The sequence below is a fragment of the Trachypithecus francoisi genome, unplaced genomic scaffold, assembly GCF_009764315.1.
Source record: "Trachypithecus francoisi isolate TF-2019V2 unplaced genomic scaffold, Tfra_2.0 Lachesis_group7, whole genome shotgun sequence".
Taxonomy (NCBI): domain Eukaryota; kingdom Metazoa; phylum Chordata; class Mammalia; order Primates; family Cercopithecidae; genus Trachypithecus; species Trachypithecus francoisi.
Window position 1 is genome coordinate 57,381,867 of NW_022681472.1, and position 16,532 is coordinate 57,398,398.

The 16,532-nt window shown below is 44.1% G+C and overlaps 1 long non-coding RNA gene across 2 annotated transcripts in view; it reads right to left on the minus strand.

Moving 5' to 3' along the window:
• Positions 1-291: 291 nt before the first annotated feature.
• Positions 292-16,532, minus strand: part of LOC117079477 — a 35,506-nt gene continuing 19,265 nt past the window's right edge. For both annotated transcript variants that reach the window (XR_004435468.1, XR_004435467.1), the window contains exons 2-3: positions 1,795-1,903; positions 292-637 (exon numbers count right to left, since the gene is read on the minus strand). This is a non-coding gene — a long non-coding RNA (uncharacterized LOC117079477). The remainder of the gene's footprint in view (positions 638-1,794; positions 1,904-16,532) is intronic.

Genomic DNA, 16,532 nt, shown 5'->3' on the forward strand with positions numbered 1-16,532 from the left:
CCTGATATCCACACTGATCTTGGCCTTGGCCTTCCCTCTCTCAACATGCAAAGCCATTCCTCTCCCAGGCCTACTATGTGGCCCCTAAGCGAAAACCACGCTAAAATGGAAATATATTTACTTGTTATAAAAAAGTAAAATGTGGGCAGTCGCCCAGTGAAATAGTCAGTCTGCTTGCCCAGAGGGCAAGTGCTAATGTATCAGAGCAGAGGAATGAAGTGGGGAGGAAACAGAAGGCTGTCTCCCAAGCCTGGTCCCTAACGCCCTGTGCACTCAATAAACAAACAGCCATTTGAATCACTTTGGTTCTCCTTTTTTATTATTCTGCAGAATGATAAAGACCTAAAGCCTGTTTCTATAGTGTTTTCATGGCTAGAGTTCTATAAAACTGCATTTTGTCAGTTTGAATAAGTCCATTTGAATGAGTCAAATGTTTTAAAAGCCTCGGGATCCAACAGAGCTGGAAGAAAGTAGGGGTTGGGGTTAAATGGTTCATTTGAGATGTTTGCCTTCAGTAACGTGAGAGGGAAAGCAGAACAAATGGGCGGGACAGGCAAGGAGGGGCACAGGCTAACACCAACCCTGAAGGACGCAGGGAACATGTTGGGATTCAACAGCCGCTCTAAGGCAGAACTCCCTGAAGCCGTATGCGTTAATGAAAGCTCTTTGACAAACAACAATGGACAGGAACTACAGCATCAGGATCCAAGGGAAACAATTACACATGGAAAAAATAGCTGAAATGCTTCTTATACTTCTAAAGGAGAAACAAAGTGCATGCTAAGAACATTGAATGTCTCAATGAGTTGTACCTAGGATCAGCTTGATACTGATGAGAGAATGTGAATAAAATGATCACAACAACACGTTATGATCTTACCTTAGATTCTGAAATCTGTGACTCTATGAATTGTTACTCTACAGGCCCTGGTTCTCTCTTTTTTGCATATTTCATAGCACACAGGAAAACTCAGCTGTAAAAACCTTCTATTGCCCCCACCCTCTCCATCTCTAGTCTTCCTTCCTAAGGTTTGGTCCTTCTGCTAATGACAAAGGGGGCACCAAGAGGGAGGGCTTTTCTCCCCAAGATCCTTTTGTTCCCAGCATGGGCTGGAGTCAGGGAAGGGGCAGGCTCACCCCTGTCAGAGATGCAGCATTGCAAACAGGAGCCTCTGCTGTTTTCCAAGTTGGAAAACCCTCGTGACGAGCCAGATCGTAAGCAGAGATAGGGATACCACTGGCCAAAGTTTCTCAACTACTCTTTATTTTTGGTTTGCATATTCACTGTCAAAAGATGCTCATTGTTAAGAAGCAGTCTGAAGCCTTTTTATATGCATTTAAGCAAAGTGATGTTGCTTTGCCTAATCCCTAGGAGAAGGGAGGAAAACCAATGTTTATTAAATTCTTAATACGTGTTAGGTCCCTTGCAAACACCATCATTTTAAACGTCATTTTTGACCCAATGAGGTCAGCATTATTAGTCCCCTTTACACAGATGGTTTCAAGCCCAACTGTGCCAAGCTTTCGAATCTTTGCTCTTGTTCTCTGTAGCATGCAGCCTCTTTCTCTATTTTCTCCTTTTGGCCCATCATTATCTTACTTAATTCTCTTGCCTTCTTTCCTAAGGGGAGGTTTTACCAAGGACAACATATTTCCCACACACTCTACTTATTCCCAGTGACAGGGCAGTTGTCCCTGAATGAGGTTCCCTGAGGGCCTTATTAAAAGCTTGGGAATTTCTGATCTGAGCAATTGCAACCTGATGATGTTTTATAACCAGAAGAAAGGATAAACCATAGCCCATTCCATGATATTTCAATCTTGCATCTCTCCTCTAGCTGTTCTTATGCTCCTTCTTGATAAATAGGATGGCATTTCAGTTCCATCTTGGGTCATAAAGGTTCTGTAATGAAAGAGAGCCAAGTCAAAATGCAGTGTGTGGCTTTTCATCAGTGATCTCAGTTTTCACATTTCTAAATTGAGGATAATCATGGATTGTTGTGAACAGTGCAAGAAGCAATGTAAGTAAAGAGCTTAGTATGGTGACTGCTCATAGAAGATGCCTCAGTAAGCATTTTCCCTCGTTTCCCTCCTTCTCCATCTGTGGAAATTGGAGACCAAGTAGGGGTGCAGAATCTTATGTCTGCCAAGGGGATACTGTCTTGTTACAGGAAAGGGGTCCCAATCCAGACCCCAAAAGAGGGTTCTTGGATCTTGTGCAAGAAAGAATTCAGGGTGAGTCCATAGAGTAAAGTGAAAGCAAGTTTAAGAAAGTAAAGGAATAAAGGCTGGGCATGGTGGCTCATGCCTGTAATCCCAGCACTTTGGGAGGCTGAGGCAGGCAGATCACCTGAGGTCAGAAGTTCAAGACCAGCCTGACCAACATGGAAAAATCTGTCTCTACTAAAAATAGCAAATTAGCTGGGTGTGGTGGTGCATGCCTGTGGTCCCAGTTACTTGGGGGGCTGAGGCAGGAGAATTGCTTGAACCCGGGAGGCAGAGGTTGTGGTGAGCCGAGATCACACCATTGCACTCCAGTCTGGGCAACAAGAGCAAACCTCTGTCTCAAAAAAAAAAAAAAAAAAAAAAAAAAAAAAAAAAAAAAAAAACAAGAAAGAAAGAAAAAAGAAAAAGTTAAGGAATAAAGAATGGCTACTACTCCATAGACAGAGCAGCTCCGAGGGCTGCTGGTTGCCCATTTTATGGTTATTCTTTGATGATATGCTAAACAAGGTGTTGATTATTCATGCTTCTCCTATTTAGACCATGTAGGGTAACTTCCTGATGTTGCCATGGCATTTGTAAACTGTCATGGCGCTGGTGAGAGGGTAACCGGGAGGAAGACCAGAGGTCACTCTCATCATCATCTTGGTTTGGGGAATTTTAGCCAGCTTCTTTACTGCAACCTGTTTTATCAACAAGGTCTTTATGACCTGTATCTTGTGTCAACCTTGTATGTCATCCTATGACTTAGAATGCCTTAACCGTATGGGAATGCAGCCCGGTAGGTCTCAGCCTCATTTTACCCAGCTCCTATTCAAGATGGAATTGCTCTGGTTCACACACTTCTGACAGTCTGGCCTCCAGTTCAGCCATCAGCAGGCTGTCGGGGTGGTGAGGAAGCTGAGCAGGGTCAGTGGCTATGCATGTGGGGCAAGTCCTCTAGTCTTTGCCCTTTCTTCCAGTTCCAGTGGTCCAGACCTGGATGACCACCTCACAGACTTTGCTGATCATGTGACTAAGAACTGTCAGTGGACATTGGGGGATTGTGGGGACCAGAGTTGTTGGGGCTACCAAGACTAGAGCTTGTATAAAATCCAACCATGGGAGTGAAATGGAAAGAACTTGGGTTTTGAATTCAACCGAAAATGCTGGTGTTTGTCTCCACTACGTATCAACTTTATTTTGGACATGTGATTTCACTTCTCTGAGCCCCAGCTTCTCCATCCCAACATTCACTGAGCTGCTAACATATGCCAGCCACCTCCTTGTGCACTTTTTTTTCAATTTTTAAATTTTGTGGGTACATAGTAGGTGTATATATTTGTGGAGTACATGAGATGTTTTGATACAGGTCACGCAATGTGAAATAAGCACCTCATGGAGAATGGGGTATCCATCCCCTCAAGCATTTATCCTTTGAGTTACAGACAATCCAATTGCACTCTTTAAGTTATTTATTTATTTATTTATTTATTTATTTTTGAGACGGAGTCTCGCTCTGTCGCCCAGGCTGGAGTGTAGTGGCCGGATCTCGGCTCACTGCAAGCTCCGCCTCCCGGGTTCCCGCCATTCTCCTGCCTCAGCCTCCCAAGTAGCTGGGACTACAGGAGCCCGCCACCTCGTCCGGCTAGTTTTTTGTATTTTTAGTAGAGACGGGGTTTCACCGTGTTAGCCAGGATGGTCTCGATCTCCTGACCTCGTGATCCACCCGTCTCGGCCTCCCAAAGTGCTGGGATTACAGGCTTGAGCCACCGCGCCCGGCCCTTTAAGTTATTATAAAATGTACAATTGAGTTACTATTAACTATATCAGGTATACTTTTCATATATGCTTTTTGTATATAACAGGGCTTACATTCATAAACATTCTGGAAGATATTGTCATATCCCAGTCTATTTTATGCCACTGCTAAGCATTTACTTGCTTAGCAAATAGCTGAGCCGTATACTCACCCTCACATCGTTTATACTGCAGAGGTAATTTGAGGTGTAAGTGGGTTATCAAGCCTAGTACATATTGTATCTTCAATAAATATCGGTTCCGTACTCCTTTAGCCTACCTCACTTTATTGTTGGCCATAGAGTCCAGCTATTAAGTTGAATGGCATAAAACTGACATTTAAAAAACCAAACATGGTAAAATTATTGCAGAAATAGTAAAGCCCATACTAAAATTCATATGGAATCTCTAGGGACCTAAAATAGTAAAAACAATCTTGGGCCGGGCGCGGTGGCTCAAGCCTGTAATCCCAGCACTTTGGGAGGCCGAGATGGGCGGATCACGAGGTCAGGAGATCGAGACCATCCTGGCTAACACGGTGAAACCCCGTCTCTACTAAAAATACAAAAAACTAGCTGGGCGAGGTGGCGGACGCCTGTAGTCCCAGCTGCTCGGGAGGCTGAGGCAGGAGAATGGCGTGAACCCGGGAGGCGGAGCTTGCAGTGAGCTGAGATCCGGCCACTGCACTCCAGTCCGGGCGACAGAGCGAGACACCGCCTCAAAAAAAAAAAAAAAAAAAAAAATCTTGAAAAAGAAAAACAAAGCTGAAGGATTCACACGTCCTGATTTTAAAACTTAGTACAAATTGGCCGGGCGCGGTGGCTCAAGCCTGTAATCCAGCACTTTGGGAGGCCGAGATGGGCGGATCATGAGGTCAGGAGATCGAGACCATCCTGGCTAACACGGTGAACCCCGTCTCTACTAAAAATACAAAAAACTAGCTGGGCGAGGTGGCGGACGCCTGTAGTCCCAGCTGCTCGGGAGGCTGAGGCAGGAGAATGGCGTGAACCCGGGAGGCGGAGCTTGCAGTGAGCTGAGATCCGGCCACTGCACTCCAGTCCGGGCGACAGAGCGAGACACCGCCTCAAAAAAAAAAAAAAAAAAAAAAAAAAATCTTGAAAAAGAAAAACAAAGCTGAAGGATTCACACGTCCTGATTTTAAAACTTAGTACAAATTGGCCGGGCGCGGTGGCTCAAGCCTGTAATCACAGCACTTTGGGAGGCCGAGATGGGCGGATCATGAGGTCAGGAGATCGAGACCATCCTGGCTAACACGGTGAAACCCCGTCTCTACTAAAAAATACAAAAAAATTAGCCAGGCGAGGTGGTGGGCGCCTGTAGTCCCAGCTACTCGGGAGGCTGAGGCAGGAGAATGGCGTGAACCTGGGAGGCGGAGCTTGCAGTGAGCTGAGATCCGGCCACAGCACTCCAGCCTGGGCGGCAGAGCGAGACTCCGTCTCAAAAAAAAAAACAAAAAAAGAACAAAAAAAAAACTTAGTACAAATTTACAGTAATCAAAACAGTGTGGTACTGGCATAAAGACAAACATATAAGCCAATGGAACAAAATAAAGAGCCCAGAAGTAAACCTTAATATGTATATATATGGTCAAACAATTTTTGAAAAGAGTGTCAAAGCCATTCAATGGGAAAAGGACAATTTTTTCAATAGATGGTGCAGGGAAAAGTGGCATATCCACATGCAAAAGAGTGAAGTCGGACTCATCTAACACCATATACAAAAGTCAATTCAAAATGGTTCAGAGACCTAAATGTAGAACTTAAACCTATGAAAAACTCTTAGAAGAAAACATAGGGTGAAAGCTTCATAGGCTACGTGCAGTGGCTCACACCTGTAATCCCAGCACTTTGGGAGGCCAAGGTGGGTGGATCATCTGAGATCAAGAGTTTGAGACCAGCCTGGCCAACATGGTAAAATCCTGTCTCTACTAAAAATACAAAAATAGGCGGGCACGGTAGCTCAAGCCTGTAATCCCAGCACTTTGGGAGGCTGAGGTGGGTATATCACCTGAGGTCAGCAGTTCGAGACCAGCCTGCCCAACATGGTGAAACCCCATCTCTACTAAAAGTGCAAAAATTAGCTGGGCATGGTGGGGGTGCCTGTAATCCCAGCTACTCAGGATGCTGAGGCAGGAAAATCGCTTGAACTTGGGAGGTGGAAGTTGCAGTGAGCTGAGATCACGCCATAGAACTCCAATTTGGGCGACAGAGTGAGACTCCATCTCAAAAAAAAAAAAAAAAAAGAAAGAAAAATATTAGCCAGGAATGGTGGTGGGCACCTGTAGTCTCAGCTACTTGGGAGTCTGAGGCAGGAGAATCACTTGAACCTGGGAGGTGGAGTTTGCAGTGAGCCAAGATCGTGCCACTGCACTCCAGCCTGGGCACAGAGTGAGGCTTTGTCTCAAAAAAAAAAAAAAAAGGCTTCATGACATTGGACTGGGCAGAGATTTCTTGGATATAACACTAAAGGCACAGATAAAAAAAGAAAAAATAGATGAACTTCACAAAAATTTTAAAATTTTGGGCATCAAAAGACACATCAACAGAGTAAAACAGAAGCCCATAGAATGGGAGAAAATATTTGCAAATCATATATCTGATGAGGAATTGATACTCAGAAATCTTAAAAATTAACAATAAAAAAAAACCCCAAAAAACCAACCACTTTCAAAAATGGACAAAAGACTTGAACAGACTTTCTTTAAAGAAGACACACCAGGCCGGGCGCGGTGGCTCAGGCCTGTAATCCCAGCACTTTGGGAGGCCGAGACGGGCGGATCACGAGGTCAGGAGATCGAGACCATCCTGGCTAACATGGTGAAACCCCGTCTCTACTAAAAAATACAAAAAAACTAGCCAGGCGAGGTGGTGGGCGCCTGTAGTCCCAGCTATTCTGGAGGCTGAGGCAGGAGAATAGCGTGAACCCGGGAGGCGGAGCTTGCAGTGAGCTGAGATCCGGCCACTGCACTCCAGCCTGGGTGACAGAGCGAGACTCCGTCTCAAAAAAAAAGAAAGAAGAAGACACACCAATGGCCAATAAGAAAATGAAAAGATGCTCAACATCACCAATCATTAGAAAAACTATAGCTATAGTGAGATACCACCTCACGCCCATCAGGATGGCTAGTATCAAGAAAACAGAAAATGACAAATGTTGGCAAGGATATGGAAAAACAGAAACCCTTGTGTACTGTTGGTGGGAATGTAAACTGGTGCAGTCACTGTGGAAAACAGTTCCTCTAAAAAATTTAAATTAGAATAACCATCGAATTTAACCATTCTACTTCTGGGTATATACCCAAAAGAATTGAAAGCAGAGTCTCAAAGATATATCTGCATATACCCATGTTCACAGCAGCATTATTCACATTGGCAAAAACATGGTAGCAACCCAAGTGTCTACCAACAGATGAATAAATAAACAAAATGTGGTGTTTTCATATAACAGAATGGTATTCAACCTTAAGAAAAACAAATGTCTGACATGTGCTATAACTTGGATGAACCTTGAGGACACTATGCTAAGTGAAATCAGCCAGTCACAAAAAGACAAATACTGTATGATTCTACTTGTATGAAGAGGAGTAGCCAAAATCATAAAGACAGAAGGTAGAGTAGTGGTTGTCAGGGTTGAGGGGAAAGGACAATGAGAAGCTATGGTGTCATTTGCACAGAGTTTCAGTTTTACAAGATGAGAAGCGTTATGATGATGGGTGGTGGTGATGCTTGCACATTAGGAATGTATTTATTTATTTATTTATTTTTTTTTTTTTTTTGAGGCAGTGTCTCGCTCTGTGGCCCGGACTGGAGTGCAGTGGCCAGATCTCAGCTCACTGCAAGCTCTGCCTCCCGGGTTTACGCCAGTCTCCTGCCTCAGCCTCCCGAGTAGCTGGGACTACAGGCGCCCGCCACCTCGCCCGGCTACTTTTTGTATTTTTAGTAGAGACGGGGTTTCACTGTGTTAGCCAGGATGGTCTCGATCTCCTGACCTCGTGATCCGCCCGTCTCGGCCTCCCAAAGTGCTGGGATTACAGGCTTGAGCCACCACGCCCGGCTAGGAATGTATTTAATACCATTGAATCATATGCTTAAAAATGGTTATGGTGGTAAATGTTATGTGGTTTTTACCACAATGTTTAAAAAGTACACTTAATACATTTAAAATGGTTAAATAGCAGCCATTGTATATGTCCTAACATAGTATGGAAGGAAGAAGCCTTTCTTTAATATAATGCAGAAATAGCCAGATGCGGCGGCTCATGCCAGTTATCCCAACACTTTGGGAGGTCGATGTAAACGAATTACTTGAGGCCAGAAGCTGAAGACTAGTCTGGGCAACATGGCAAAACCCCTTCTCTATGAAAAATATAAAGATTGGCCAGGCACGGGGTTGCACCTGTAGTCTCAGCTACCAGGGAAGCTGGGTGGGAGGCTTGCTTGAGCTCTGGAGGAGGAGGCTGAAAGTGAGCCGTGATTGTGCCACTGCACTGTAGCTTGGGCTAGAGAGCGAGACTCTGTCTCAAACATTAAATGAATAAAAATAAAGCAGAAAAAAAAAAATAAAGCAGAAAGAGTAGCAATAACCTACCAGTGGAAGCTCGATTAGATTTGTTTTTCTTGACCTCCTAAGAAAGTGATTCCGTGCCTTGCTTTAAGTCTGGCTCTAAAAGCAAGGTGTCAAAACAGACTGCTGAATGCTCACTGAGGTAGAAAACCAAAGCCCACAGCAGTGTCCCACATTGGGAGCCAATGGGGGAAAATGAGGGAATGGAAAGGTGAAACAGCAGTGGAAGGCTGGCTGGTGCGCTGCCTGACTGGACAGCCTGACGCAGCCACCAGCCTCAACCCGGGTCAGGGAGACCTGTGGGGCCCTGTCTCTTTCCTGAAGCCAACAGTAAAGTGACAGGCGCCCAAGAGAATATACTGCCTGTCTGAACCCAGGTGAAGCACCGTCAAGGGTGATTGCCAGAACAAAACTGTCCAAATGTTAAGTTCCTTCCACAAAAGTTGGGCAGCTTCTAGAATTTAACTCTATTAACATCTCAATACCTCCAAACATTTGATTACCAGAGCTCATCAATAGCTGCTCTCAAGGGCAATTATCTATCATTATCAATATATTGCCTTATCCTTTTAATTAGGATGTTAATGTCCAGTGTAAACAAAGCCTTCTTTGCTAACTTCAGCTGTGCACAACGAAAAGCCTTTTTTCTTTTCCATCCCCCTACGATTCAGTGGACTGAATTTACTCTAGTTCCTGAAGTGTGGAAAAAGTAAACAAGGTTTTGTTTGGATTCCACCCTTCAGTTTCTCTGGACTAAAACGCAGCAAAGTGGCAGAAAGTTCTCCCAAAGAAAAAAATTGTCCTGAGGTATGAAAATAGTTTCAGAGAATGTTACGAAAACAAACAAAAAAACCCCCCACAAATCCAGAGGTTTTTTTTTTAATAGTTAAAGAAATGAGAGGGGAAATGTTTGGCATATATTCAATTGCTTTGTATTACCACCAAAAGGTAAACAATTTTAAAATCATGTTAAATTTTATCTGAACAAGTATTCAGGTATTCAGGTCATTAGAAAAGGGTCTGTATGGCAGATTAAATATTTCATACAGTTATATCAATTTCTGACACAGAGACTTAAAACAATATAATATTTCTGAAAGAAAGATGAGATGAACCAAATATCAGAAATTTTAAAATACATGCACATAAATAAACAAAAATCATCTACATAAAGTGACCTTAGTATTTCTTTGTTGTCCTAGTGATCCATGAAGTGGTCCGGTTAGTGAGAGTTGCCTTATTTCTGGGGAATGTGCTAATCATTCCCAAGGTGCCGGTGTCCCTCACTGGACACAGCCAGCTTGACTCTGGAAGAACCGCCTGGCACAAAGCAATCAGGCAGTGGGTGTTCCCTTTGACAGGTTGGCTGTCTCTATGTAGAACCTACTGGAACCATCACATCTGCCTGGCCTATTCTGAACATTGTTTTGAGGCTAAAATGGGGCAAGACTCATCAATGGTTTGAAAGTTTAGGGGAGAAAATAATTTGAAACAAAAATGTCACAGTTAAGTGGTTAGATTGAGTGACTGTTGTATCCTTTCTCTCAATGTTGGTTACTGAAATGAATTCTATTACATTTATAGTAAAAAAAAAATTAGTAAATCGAAAAACATACGATGCTACATAAGGTAACTTTATTTTTTATTTTTATTTATTATTATTATTATTATTATTTTTTGAGACAGAGTCTTGCTCTGTTGCCCAGGCTGGAGTGCAGTGGCGCAATCTCGACTCACTGCAAGCTCCTCCTCCCGAGTTCATGCCATTCTCCTGCCTCAGCCTCCCGAGTAGCTGGAATCACAGGAACCCTCCTCCATACCCAGCTAATTTTTTTGTATTTTTAGTAGAGATGAGGTTTCACCGTGTTAGCCAGGATGGTCTCGATCTCCTGACCTCATGATCTGCCCGCCTCGGCCTCCCAAAGTGCTGGGATTAAAGGCTTGAGACACCGCGCCTGGCCGTTTTTTATTTGTTTTTATTTTTTGAGTTGGAGTCGGTCTCTGTCACCCAGGCTGAAGTGCAGTGGCACAGTCTTGCTCACTGCAACCTCTGCCTCCCAGGTTCAAGTGATTCTCCTGTCTCAGCTTCCCAAGTAGCTGGGACTACAGGTGCTTGCCACCATGCCCAGCTAATAATTTTTGTAGTTTTAGTAGAGATGGGGTTTCGCCACGTTGGCCAGGCTGGTCTCGAACTCCTGACCTCAGGTGATCCACCCGCCTTGGCCTTCCAAAGTGCTGGGATTACAGGTGTGAGCCACTATGCCTGGTCCGTAAAGTAACTTTTAAAAATCCTATCTTGCTGGGCGCGGTGGCTCAAGCCTGTAATCCCAGCACTTTGGGAGGCTGAGACGGGTGGATCACGAGGTCAGGAGATCGAGACCATCCTGGCTAACACTGTGAAACCCCGTCTCTACTAAAAAATACAAAAAAAAACTAGCCAGGCGAGGTGGCAGGCGCCTGTAGTCCCAGCTACTCGGGAGGCTGAGGCAGGAGAATGGCGTGAACCCGGGAGGCGGAGCTTGCAGTGAGCTGAGATCCAGCCACTGCACTCCAGCCTGGGCGACAGAGCGAGACTCCGTCTCAAAAAAAAAAAATAATAATAATCCTATCTTGATTGGCCCACTTAAGGAGGTTTTACAATGGTTAATTCTTACTCCAATTTCCATTTGTAAGTAGAGGTCTGGTTAATAAAGGGTAAACACATAAAGGCACTCAAAAAAATCTATACAACCACTTTCATCTACTATCATCAAAAACTGATTGTTTTTTCCCTTTCTGTCTCTTATCAACAAAATCTTGAAAATTATCTTTGGTATATTCCTCATAAATGCCAAAAATACATTTCAATGTGCAAATATGTCTTTAAAAACACATTTTTCTTTGATTATAAAAAGTAATATAAGCCTACAGAAATTTTAGAGACTATAAAATAGCACCACCCAAAAATATCACCCATAAACCTACAAACTAGAGTCAGCCATTGTCAATATTTCTGTGTAATAGGCAATTTGTCCCCAGACAGGGAGCCAGGATGGCTGGGAGAGACCTTGACTTCCTAGGTTGAGGGGCATGCATGACAAAGCTCAGCTCAGTTTGCCACCAGACCTATTACGCTCCTTGTAATGTAAGTGATTTACTTGACTATTACATAAACTAAGGGAATATGAGTGTGAAAACAAACAGAATTGTTCTTTTGCTTGTTTATTTATTTAGAGATGGAATCTCACCCTGTCACCCAGGTTGGAGTGCAGTGACACGATCTTGACTCACTGCAACCTCTGCCTCCCAGGTTCAAGCGATTACAGGTGCTCACAACCACACCAGGCTAATTTTTTTATTTTTGGTAGAGACGGGGCTTCACCAAGTTGGCCAGGCTGGCGTCGAACTCCTGACCTCAAGTGATTCACCCACCTCAGCCTCCCAAAGTACTGGGATTACAGGCATGAACCACCATGCCTAGCCAGAATTGTTCCTTCTATGCAAACTAGATTGAATGCTTTAGAAAGACTCCATCAAGGTAAGATTTTTAGAATCAAAAGTGTTTTGCACTCAGCAGGCATTGCAACTGCCTGATTCCAGATCAAGATGACACCCCTCCCAGGCATTTCAGGCCTGTGTTCCAGGACAGTAGTGGGCAGGATTGGGGCAGGTGACTGAGGCAGACATGTGGGCCATCACAGATGCTCTCTTCAGCCCAATAAATCAGAATCTGAAAATGAACACTGTGTGGACTTCACCTCCCCACCATTTGAGATAAGATCACTCTCTCATCTGGAGAATCTCCAAATCTAGAGGACTGAAGAGACTCCCAAGGGCGTCTGCTAGTTCCATACACTTTTGAGTCTACCCCAGACCTTTCAGTTGAGGAATCTGTGGATGACACTGATTAATGCTTTAACTAAACACCAGCTTGTCTTCCCTGCCACCCCCAGGAAAGTGCCCCACCTCTCTCCCCTTCCTCACCATTGGCTTTTCCTTTTGGTTTTCCTGATTGGAAAAGTGCTGGAGGCAATTTAGGAATGAGAGAAAAACCGTCCACCAAAGCTGTGTTGGTCCAGGACCCCGAGGCAGAAATACTTCCAAGTGTGGATGGAAGGGAGCATTCAGACAGCTTTCACAGATGGAGCTGCAGCGGGGTGCAGAGGGGTGTCTCTCCTGGGTGCCTGTATCAGAAGCTTCCGAGTTACTTTCCAGCAGGCAGAATGAAGCGGACAGGCAGCAGCCAGCTCACTTTCCATCGCGGTAACTGCCCCAGTGGTCTGAAGTGGCTCCTGCAGTAGACTCCACTACCTTTGCCTATCTAGACAATTTCCCTCTTCCCAGTCTTGATGTGGGGGTCCTACCCTTGTCTCATTGGATGCCTTCTCCCTGGGCTCTGACTATTGAACTAGGAGCAGAAAGTGGTATGACAGTGCCCTGTGCCAACCATCAACTCAACCCCACCACGGAGAGCTGGAGGAGCAAACCCAGCTCCTGTTCTTCCTGAGCCTTGATATAAAGGTTCCCCTTTGATTCTGCCAGCTGCCCATATCCTTCTATTGAAATCCATTTCTGGCCAGGCACGGTGGCTCACGCCTGCAATCCCAGCAATTTGGGAGGCCTAGGTGGGTGGATCATTTGAGGTCAGGAGGTCGAGACCAGCCTGACCAACATGATGAGACCCCATCTCTACTAAAAATACAAAAATTAGCTGGGCATGGTGACAGGCACCTGTAGTCCCAGCTACTCAGGAGGCAGAGGCTGCAGTGAGCTGAGATTGCACCACTCTCCTCTAGCCTAGGTGACAGAGCGAGACTCCATCTCAAAAAATAAAAAAAGAAAAAAAAGAAATCCGTTTCTGATTAAAGTAGCCAGAGCTCATTTTTTTCTCTGATTGTAACTAAAAAATCCTAAAGGACACAGCTCACAGCGGTATGTGTGTATGTGTTTGTGTGTGTCTATGCATATGTGCATATGCGCACATTTGTGTTTTGCCCTCAAGGCACAGCCTGGGTCTGTGCATTGTTACAGTCAATAACGCAACAAAAACATCTATTCAGTTTACTGCATACACTCCCTTCACTAACATGTAGGCTACTAAGCTAGGTACAGAAAATACAAAAAGGAATAAGATGCAATCACCTTGCTTCAAAGTACCCCCTGCCCATGTTCAGCCAGGAGAAAAATCAGATACATTTATTACACTGTTTTAGTGGGCACCTAGTGAATTATCAGCCCAGCCCTTCTAAATTAGTGGTCTTGGTGGTGATGGCGGCAGTGAGGTGGGGGCGGGTGGTTATGGGTGGGGGGCAGGGGGACAACCTGCCTCATAGAATCAATACAATACCTTATGAGGTATCGCTACTTGTGGCCAGCCCAAGTGGGTTTCTGCGTTTGCAACCCAGAGTTCTAACTTCATGCTTTTTTCAAAGCATAAATCCCACAGGCATTTCATTCCTCTTTTGCATAGGACCACAGAATGTTCCTTTACCTTTCCTGTTGCTATCTCAGGCTTTATTCTTCATTCTGTGCTACTCCAAGTTTAGCATGGAATTCTCTAGGTGAGATTCTTTTAATTCTATTTCATAATAGAAAACAACTGTGTGCAAACGTAGGTACCTCTGTTTTTATAGTTAGGGTAACTTTTCCCGAGGTACTTACAGAATTAGGTATTCCAGTATGGGCATGTTTTGCTTTTACATGATACTGCATTCAGAGGCTTCCATTTCTATGTTCCATGAATGTAGAACATATTACCATCTTAGATTGGGATGTGAAGCAAGTCTGACATTCACAGTGTTCTTCATAGGAGCATCCCCACTGGTCACACTTTTACCAGTGCAGGCTTACACTACACAGCCATAAAACCAAATCCTTTCCTATCATGGTTGACATGTCTAAGAATTCCAAGGTTCCCTCTAAATTCTCATGAACACCATTCATTCATAAAGTTAACTAGAGGGTATTGTTTATACCTGCACTCTCATCAAAGAATATATCATTGGTTATTTTATTATATTTTATTTTTATTTTATTTTTTTGAGACGGAGTCTCGCTCTGTCACCCGGGCTGGAGTGCAGTGGCCGGATCTCAGCTCACTGCAAGCTCCACCTCCCGGGTTTACGCCATTCTCCTGCCTCAGTCTCCTGAGTAGCTGGGACTACAGGCGCCCGCCACCACACCTGGCTAATTTTTTTATTTTTATTTTTAGTAGAGATGGTGTTTCACCATGTTGGCCCCGCTGATCTCAAACTCCCGACCTCAAATGATCCGCCTACCTTGGCTTCCCAAACTGCTGAGATTATAGGTGTGGGCCACCACGCCCAGCCCATCATTAGTGATTTTAGAGTGACTTGTCTGATTTGAAAATTTAGGAAAGTAAACGGGACATACTTGTGTTGGCTTCCAGCTTTCCTTCTCTTGAACAAAATCTGCCTATGGGTTTGGTCTCCCAGAGTGTCAGTTTGCAGGCTGGGGACTGGAATTCTGGACTTCAACCTGCAGGCTCAATTCTGCTCGCTTATGAAATCACAACCTCAACTGTACCTCTGTCAATTGTATTTGACATTTGTAATTGTCTTTTGTAGTTGACATTTCGGCCTCCATCTTTAATTTTTATTTTGTTTCTCACCATGTTAGAACCTACGTAGGGAAAAAAGAGTGCAATTTACTGGGGTCCCCCTTGGAGACTCCAACAAACCATTTCTCTAATTTTTCCAGCCCTGTCTTCAACATGCTGAGTTACATTGTTTCTCAATGTTGGTTGGGGAGGATGTATTTTGTTTTCTATGGTCAATAGATACTTTTTTAGAAATTCACCATCTGTAACAGGCTTAAATGCCCTGACATCAAATTTATAACTACATTGTTGCAGCAACTTTGCTTTTGAAAACAAACTCTTGAAGTGGCTATCCTCTTTTTCAGTTTGGTAACATTTTCCTCTTGTATTGTTTCATTTATCCTACCTCCTAATGTCGTTTTAAAAATGGCAATTGTTAATTTGTGTTCTTTAAATACAGTTATTCTTTACATAATAAACACATAGCAATTTTATTTTCATAGAGAAGGAGGATCTCTTGTAATTTTCTTAAAATAGATGATCCTTTTAGTTTGGCTTTTCCCCCATTAATGATAAGGACATGTGCTCAGAAAAAAAATGTTAGAAAAATGGTAGAAGAGTGATTTTAAATGGCAGCTGACACCCAGCCTGAAGATTGTGGAGATGCAGAGCATGGTAGAGACGGAGCAAATAGGAGGCATCTATCTTTGCTTAGGGCCATTATTGCCATGTGGGCCCAGTGTTGTCAGAGCATGTGATTTTTTTTTTTTTTAAAGAAGATAAAATCAGACTTTTAAGTGACATTTTACTTTAAAAATACTGTCTCAATTTTTTTAAAAAAAAATCACTAAAGATATCAACAAAGTACATTTTAGGGCAGAATTCCCTATTTCCTCCCTCACCCCCAGGCTGCCAATTTGCCTTTTTTTTCTTTGAGATGGAGTCTTGTGTCTCACTCTGTCACCCAGGCTGGAGTGCAATGGTGTGATCTCGGCTTACTGCAACCTCCACCTCCTGAGTTCAAGCGATTCTCCTGCCTCAGCCTCCTGAGGAGCTGGAGTTACAGGTGTGCGCCACCATGCTTGGCCAATTTTTTTATTTTTAGTAGAGACAAGGTTTGACCATGTTGGTCAGGCTGGTCTCGAACTCCTGACCTCAGGTGATCCGCCCTCCTCGGCCTCCCAAAGTGCTGGGATTACAGGCGTGAACCACTGCGCCCAGCCTAGTTTGTCTATTATCAGAGACAACAGAGGGCCTCTAAGGTTGTTTGGCATAGGTGGCTGCCTATATCATGAAATCTGTGGCAGGGAGGGTTGGGGCCCCTCAGGGACAGGCTGTCTTCCTTTCAAAGGACTGAGATGCCTGCAGCAGGGAACGGAGGGAGCGGTGGGGACAGTGGGCAGATCCT